The sequence below is a fragment of the Camelina sativa genome, chromosome 4 (genome assembly GCF_000633955.1).
Source record: "Camelina sativa cultivar DH55 chromosome 4, Cs, whole genome shotgun sequence".
NCBI classification, from domain to species: domain Eukaryota; kingdom Viridiplantae; phylum Streptophyta; class Magnoliopsida; order Brassicales; family Brassicaceae; genus Camelina; species Camelina sativa.
This window is the reverse complement of record NC_025688.1, coordinates 7,450,585-7,459,180: the sequence shown is the minus strand read 5'-3', so window position 1 is coordinate 7,459,180 and position 8,596 is coordinate 7,450,585.

Below are 8,596 nucleotides of genomic sequence, written 5' to 3'. Positions count from 1 at the left end.
TTGGTTACGAGCTATGGCCGGAGAGAGTTCCAGTAAGCGTAAGCGAAGCAGTTCCGATTTTGAGTGGGAAGAGGAAGTAATAGATGCCATGAAAGACGCTTTTGAGAGGACAAAAGTCATGGTTGAAGAAGAGACGAAGGACCGCTTTAAAGCCATTCTTCGTATGATGAGAGATCACATGAAGAAGAAGGAAGAGGCTACCGCCCTTGTGCATCAAGTGGATCTGATCGACGCTCAACTATCCCAACTGACTCAAATGTTGGGTCAACAACTTTTCGACTTCGAGGCAGAGCACAAGAGGTTAGAGGAGATGGGAGAGGTTGCGGAAGCTGATGTCAAACAGTGTGTGGTTCTTCCTCCTATTTATTTGGGCAAACTTCATGTTCGTCTCGACGATTAGTTGCATCACACAAACTCCTATTTGTAATTTATTTTTGAACTTAATGTATGCATTCTGAATATCTATTTCTCTATTTCTATCGGCCAACTCTACATGTCCAATGTGCATCAAGATCCTTTCGAAGTCTCTAAATTAACTTCAGAAATATGTCTACTAGGCTATCGCTGTACGCTATTGTTTAGAGATGACTACAAGTAATTAATATTTGAGTAACTAACTAATGAGGAACACACAAGTGTAAAAATAAACAGAGTCAACAAAAAAAAAGCATCGGTTCTCTCTTCTCTCTCTCTTTTCTGTATTATTTTATTAATATTTTAATAAAAAATTAAAATAACACATTCCCTGATAAAGTTTATAACTCTGTCACATTTTATATTATTTTATATTGCTTCTCTGGTTCCGACAGCAAGTGTAGAGTATCGGTGGGAGAGCAGATAAAAAAGCACTTTGTTGGGTTTTATTGAAACTCTGTAGATGGATTGACATTAGGTCCGACATCAAAAGGATGAACCATTGTTTTAGTATTGAGATGTTAGGTGAAAGGATTCCACAAACATATATGGGTAGCAACCTATCATCATAGTTAAACAAAAAATTTAACTACGAGAACAAAAGTTCTACATGTCTATTGAACAACAATATCCATTCGAAGTCTCCAAGTTAACTTCAGAAATATGTCTACTAGGCTTTCGCTGTACGCTATTATTTAGAGAAGACTACAAGTAATTAATATTTTATAATTAACTAATGAGGAACAAACAAGTGTACGCTATTATTAATGTTTAACGTTTGAAGTTATGTATATGCTACGAAAAACTGACCAAAAAATACCAATATCCCACGTATAACTAGTAGACAACAAGAACAATCATCCTTACACATTAGAGTTTAAAAGGAGGATCACACAAAAAATATCAAGATCCCGCCCATCATCAGGGTTGAATCAGTAGGATCCCACCCACAAAATATAAAGATCCCCCAAACAGAAACAAAACATCAACCCTACATCATCCTAATGAGTCATACATACTTAAAACAAGAGTTTAAGTCTTTCGAACAAAGTTTAGAGTTAGTCCCGGATTGGGGGAGGATCATAGAGCCCAAAGTCGTCTATGTAGTTCTCCTCATTTGGTCCACGACATTCAATCTCGTGAAATAAGTCACAAGCCATCTTCTCCCATATCCGTGTGATGTTTGCGTCGCACAAAGTAGTAGGAAAGGCTAACCCAAGAGCATGACATTCTATGTACTTCAAAGTATACACACCACAGTCACCTGGCTTCTTCTTCGGAGGCACTCCCTTTTTGACCCGCTCATGAGTTAACTTCTCTCACGAATACATATGCTTGTGGTCAGGGCTGGCTAACTCCCGCAGCACGTAGGGAACCAAGACGGCAATAGGCTCGATGGCAGATGCAAGCTCTTCGTCGTTGGTGACACTCGGGATGTTATCCCAGACGACAATGTGTCTCATGGGAATCGAGATCCACATAGCTACCCAGTGCGTCGACTTCACGTTTAAAGGAGTGTATAAGTCGTCCACTACCAGACCCCATTGCTTGTTAGTCTGATCATATGGTGGATACTCCCCTGCATGGTAGCTGAAGGCACCGGCCGGCAACAGTTTCCCAGATCCATTAGCATGTGCCTCATAATTGACAAAGTCAAGGTACTTCGTTGTCCATAGATGAGTGAACATAGCGTCTAGGAAAGCCTGTCTACTCGTTCTAAATATCTGAGGATGCTGCGCGTGTCGATGTCTCAATAGATCTAACCCCGCATCCATGTGCTGGATAAACACTTGGATTTAAGACGAAGTTATATAATATTGAAGATCGGCTTGAAGTTTTCTAGTATTCTTGGAGACGAAGTTTTCCAGTAGACTTACCGAATCTCGTAGCCAGACGGTTTTTTTCTGCAGTTTGTACCACCAAAGACAACATCGGGATTTCTCTGGGACCTTGTTCTTGTACGTCCTGCAGGTGATGAATGGTTTGGATACATATAAGTTACTAGAGTTTCGACAATTTGAATTTTTGAAACACAACATAAAAGTTAGTAGACTTACGGATCTTTCTTTAAGAAATCAAGAAAAACCTTCTTCAACTCCATGATAGTCTTGGTTGTGTTATCAACAACGAAAGGAGAACGTTGACTTGATGCCAACCTCTTAACCCTTTCAGCCTTGCCATGTGCCGCAATCATAGCCGCTTCTTTCCTTGGTTCTTGTTTCTTGGCTCTAGCAGTCAAATCGACAGCTGTTGGGATTTCCGTGCGAATAAATACAGGTGGGTCTGACTTAGTGTCAGATGATTCAGAGCTGACTTTCTTTGGCACCTTCGTATCCGTACGAGTAACAGATGGAGATGGTTTTAGGGTCTCAGATTGCCTTGGCTTGTTCTGCAAATTCCGGTTTAAAAGTTACATGGTCATTTATGGAAACAGATAATATTAAAGTCGCCTCATATGTTTAATTTGTCTCAAATAAAACAAACAAAGAAAACACGGATATAGAAGTCTACTTCACATAAGGAAGTCTACTTCACATAAGGAAGACAATTGTTTTTATGTCTTCGAAGTTGACAACTTCTGGAAGTCTATCTTTTCCTCGCCTTGTACCTGGTATTGTGATTGTGAGGGATCATAGTAGGAAATTGCAAGTGTTCAGAACTAACCATTTCCGTCTGAGAGTCTTTATGTTCATTTGATACAGCCTCTTTCGTACCAGTAGCTGCCTGAGAGTCATTTTGTTCCTTTGATAAAGGATCAGCCTCTTTCGTACCAGTCACATCTCCATTTCATTTTAGTAAGATCCGAAGCCAGGCTTTCAATCTTCCCATTCAACATATTGAAACCTTCCTTCATCTGATCGAGCAGAGCTGCTCCCCACATGCCGAGCTCATCTTTAATAGAATCCAAGATATTGAACTCCAAGGCAGTTGAAGTACCTGGACAGTACCTCTTCCCACTTGGCTCATCAAATGTACCAGCTCTTTTCTTCTCACTCTTTTCCTCCACCTTCACCTTCGCATTATTGGATTCATAAATACCATCCGTCTGCCACAAACCTCTCCCCCACCTCCATTGTCTACACTGTTTTATATCATTGTCTACAATTGATATAAAACAGTGTACTAGTTTAAATCTAACACAATAATGGTTACCGACTCATCTAATATCGTAGATAAATTATAGACAAATCACACAGGTGCGTACCTGTTTTAAAATGCCCTCTTTGACATTTTTTCTACCGCGAAAACCACGGTAAGCAAGCAACGGTGGACTTGGATTGTTCGCCAACGGTTCCCCAATTGAATTGCCAAAATCAGGCATAAATTCGTACACCCATATCTGCAGAGCTTCGAAAAATCCGTCTATGGTGTAACTCTGCTTGTTTAAGTCCTTCTCCTTAACAGACAGAATCAGGTTCTTGAAATCAACTCTTCCCCAGGGATAATCAAGAAATGCATCTAAATCCATGACTAGCCTAGCCATATTTAGACGTGTGGGCATTGATGGTTTCCTAGCTTCTATAAACCCAGCGTAGATAGCTAAATAACCCAACCTAATACGCTCTATTCTATCCCAATCGTTTGAGTTCTTACATGCTGCAACCATATGCTCAATACTCGGACCGCTGTCTAAATTGACTCCAAGCTTCTCCCAAAACTCTTCCATCTCGTCTGAAACCTCAACCTGTGGCTGCTCCAACGACTCGACATCGTCACAGTTAAGTCCAGTGATGGCTTCAAACTCATTCAAAGAAAATCGTAAAGGGTTAGATCCAACCAGACTCCAGATCTCGTACTTTTTGTTGCAAACTATCTGAAAGGTGAGCATATGGTGAACCAGTCTGGAAGCCCATTCGAATTCGAGCTTGTAGAAATGTAACAAGACACCCAGTCGAGATTGATAAATCTCGTCCCATTCATCCGGCTCGAGAGCTTTGTACAGTTCATCAAACAGCTTCGTATCGTTGCTGTAATAGCCGATGCTTTTTATTGGAAGCGGCTCATCACCTTTCGTGTAAAACCTCCGAGGAAATTCTGGTTTTCTCTCCTCGTCCATTCTGCAAGATAAGATTAGGTTTGGCGGGGAAATTAAAAAACGAGAGATTGAGAAAGAGGAAGACAAATCCAATAAGTCTATGCATCAAATTGAAAAAGAAGGCTACTATCGAATTGCAAAAGAAGTCAACCTTTGCTTTGATCGAAGAGGACAACGGCGGCGAAGACGCAACAAAGATGAAGATAAAGCGGCTGGGTTGAAGAATACAGAGTTCGTCGAGATCTGGTACAAATAAGTTAAACAAAGTAAGTAAACTGACAATCCGAAAGATAGAAATTTAGGTTTAACATGAACAAAAAATGGGAAAATCAACCGTTAGTGATAAGCGATATAGATAAGCGGAAGGATAAGCGGAAGAGATAAGCGGAAGGGAATCGTTTTCTAGTTCCTTATGAGGAAGAATTAGAGATAAATATCCTATGTTATCTCGGTTTTTTAAGTTGTATAAAATTACAATAATTATAATAATCCCGATTTTATAAAACCAAAATCGTTTTATTAGAAACAGTACCAGAAAATTAGGAAGATATTATAAAGAAACCGCGGTTCCCGCTTATCGGTAAATTAATCATATAAATATTATCGCCAACTAACGTCAAATCAATTTATACCTTGTAATGATTATGTTGACGACTTCTCTTGCAGACTTCTCCATGGGAAACCGGACCGTCTGCAAATCCATCAAATCAAATTAATTTTTGTACTATTATGCTGAAGACTTATCAAGTAGACTTCTTTCTGGGGAAACTAAAACATACTTTAAACTGCAAATCCATCAAATCAAATTAATTTTTGTACTATTATGCTGAAGACTTATCAAGTAGACTTCTTTCTGGGTAAACTAAAACATACTTTAAACTGCAAATCCATCAAATCAAAATAATTAATACATCGTTAACGACGATGAACGAGTTTCTATGGTACAGGGACAAAAGTTGCGTGTATATAGAATTCTACACTTTTAAGTATAAAGTGATATGATATAGAAACTTTCTAAGAGTTACACAGACATGAATGATAGATGATTATACACTTATATGATGAAGTGAAGTGATATAGAGAAAGTTTCAATTACCCAACCGTGATCAGTCTCCAATTAAGCGTGGATGATTTATATTGACCGATACAAGTATATTGACCAATCACCAATTTTCCGTCGTGAAGATGAACTACATACTATTTTTTTAAAGAGAAAAGAAATGATTTACAGATAACTTTTTTGGTTGCAGTTTTAAAATAATCAAAAGGCCCCGTGCTGGTTTATTTATACGAGACGAAACGGTTACAATGAACAGTTACATAATTAATAACGCAAACCGTCGTGTCGTAAATCATTATTGAGTAGACTTCGTCTACTGACTTCTTAATGTAAACGGGGGAAGTCTACTAAATAGGTCATCTAATGAAGTCAACGATATCGTCCAAATATTACAGAAACTGAAGCAAGTTCACAGATTACATACATAAATACGTCATTCAAACAAACAGCCACGATAAAGAGAGGTTCACAGATTTTAATTGAAAGATCTACGAAGCAAAAGAGATTAATATAACAATAAAGATTATACCGGTGATTAAGACATTCTCGGCCACCGCGCATACACGACGGACTGACAGACGTAATTCCTTCATTTGATCATTCACCTTGTCTAGCCCCTGCTGAACCCATAACATTTTATCATTTTCCTGGATGGCTGTAATAGAATCCCTTTGGTCAGCAAGTCCACCTCTCATTGCTTGAAGTTCTTGCATAATAGCCTCATCCCACCATTTCATAATAGGGTCCTCTCCATCCTATACCGTACCATAGAAATAAATATACCCTAAGAATATTATCTATACTCAAATAATAATTATACCAAACGAATAAACCATCATACAATCTAACAACCTCATGGTTATTGCTTCCAAATAAAATCCTTCCAGGATTGTCGGCTGTGGTGGAACATTTCATAACAGTTTCCCTTCCGCAGAAACATTTGTCAGGAATTCCAACTGTCAGGCCAAGAAAGTTTACTTCGGGTGGATCTTCACTCCATACTTGCAAAGAACTAGAAGATGGCTGAGTGTAGCTGTGTAACCCCATATCTAAGTGCAAAATGAACAAAAAACTATGAGAACATATATGTTTTCGAAGAAAATTAGCTAAAGCGTTACAATGCAAATAGCCGACGATAAATGATGAGAATACTTATCTGAGATGTCTTTGAGTTTTGAAGACGATAAATGATGAGGATGGAATCTGAATTTTCGAGAGCAACAATATCGGAATTTTAGAGAGAGAAAATGTGGAGAGAGAAAAAGCACATACAAACTAGGGTTGACTTACATAAAGAAGTATTTATATGGTTACTGAATCCGGTTAGGTTAAAATCAAGGAATCGGTACGCATTCGGTTAGGTTCAGCTATCGGATTGGTTAAATTGTCTGTGAAATGAAAATAATATAATATTAATAGTTGATGGCATTACAAAGTCAACCACCAATAGTCTACAGAGAAGTCTACTTAAGCAAACCCTAAATCAAATAATTTTAACCTAATCAGCCTTTCCTCCCTTAATTTGACTAGTTTATATGTAAATTTATTTTATTTCAATGCAGGAAGTCTATGTGGTTATTATTGGTCAATAGGTTTACCAAATTATTTTTTATAATTTTTATAATTAAAATTTAAACTATAATTAACGAGTAGACATATCTTTATGTCTACTCGTTGACGTCAATTGGAGTCTCCCTTAAATGTATCTATTGCATACTTCTTCCGGGTTACATCTGTCATTTCAGCTTCTGTTTTTTGTTTGGTCGTAAGGGAGTCAACTGTAATTTTAGCACCCTTAGTGGTTATGTTTATCAAAAATCGAATATGGGGTCTACGATTTCATTCAAATACAAATAAAGGTACAAAAATTGCAATTGTCCCTTATAATTTTTATATAAAATAGAATTTATGTTATTGTTTTTAAAAGTTTTTTTGGATAAAATATTATGCAATAAAATCATATGCAAAATATGATGGCTTGAAAAGATACTTATTTTGAAAGTTTTATATTGTTAATGATTCTAGATAATTACCCGTGCTATAACACTCGTTAAATTTTATATTATACAAAATTTTGTATATTTTCTATTTTAAAATAAAATTTTAATATGTTGTATTAGGTTATATATGTGAAGTTATTTCAACAATGTATATTCTACATATGACTTGAATGTCATTATAAGACATAATCTTGTAAATTTGAATTTAAATATTCAAATTTTGACCCGTTACTCAAGAAATTTTTTAATTCAATTAATTTTATATTTAAAGAATAATATTACTAAACCTTGAATATTTAATAGATTGAAGAATTTATATTTTTTTTAAAAATTCAAATTATGGTATATATGACAACCCGTCCCACGGACCCCACTAACCCCCCGCTAGCTGTCCCGACGGACCGTCTGTTGACCCTGCTAGCCCCCCCGCTAGCTGTCCCAACGGATCCGAAGCTGGCCCTGCAGGGCATCGATCCTAACTCATCAATGTGGATATCCCAATCCACCAGTAGGTTATTGGTGCGCCAGGCGTTCCTCGAACCCTGGTCCCTACCCTTTAACAACCTTCCCACATGACAAGCTTGATCCACGGAAGGTTGTCCTCGAATCTGCATATCAATTGGTGACAGCTTGTCTTGTGGGAAGGTTGCTAAAAGGTGGAGACCAGGGTTCGAGGAACGCTTGGCGCACCAATAACCTACCGGTGGATTTAGATATCCACAGTGATGGGTTATGATCGATGCTCTGCAGGGCCAGCTTGAAGTCCGTTGGGACGGCTAGCGGAGGGCTAGCAGGGTCCACGGGCGGTCCGTTGGGGCGGCCAACAATGAGGCTAGTAGGGTCTGCAGGACGGGTTGTCACAGTATATTCGGAAATAAAACTATTTTTAATTATAATAAATAATATGATAATTTATTTGTTTCACAAAATAAACTCATATATAAAAATAAAGGTGAAGTATATTGATAGTTAACAAATTAATATGTTAAGTTAGATATCAAAAGATTTTATTTGATGAATAATTTAATAAAGGAAATTAATATGGTAAGTTAGATGATATGATTCTTTAGAATATTCTCTTTAAGA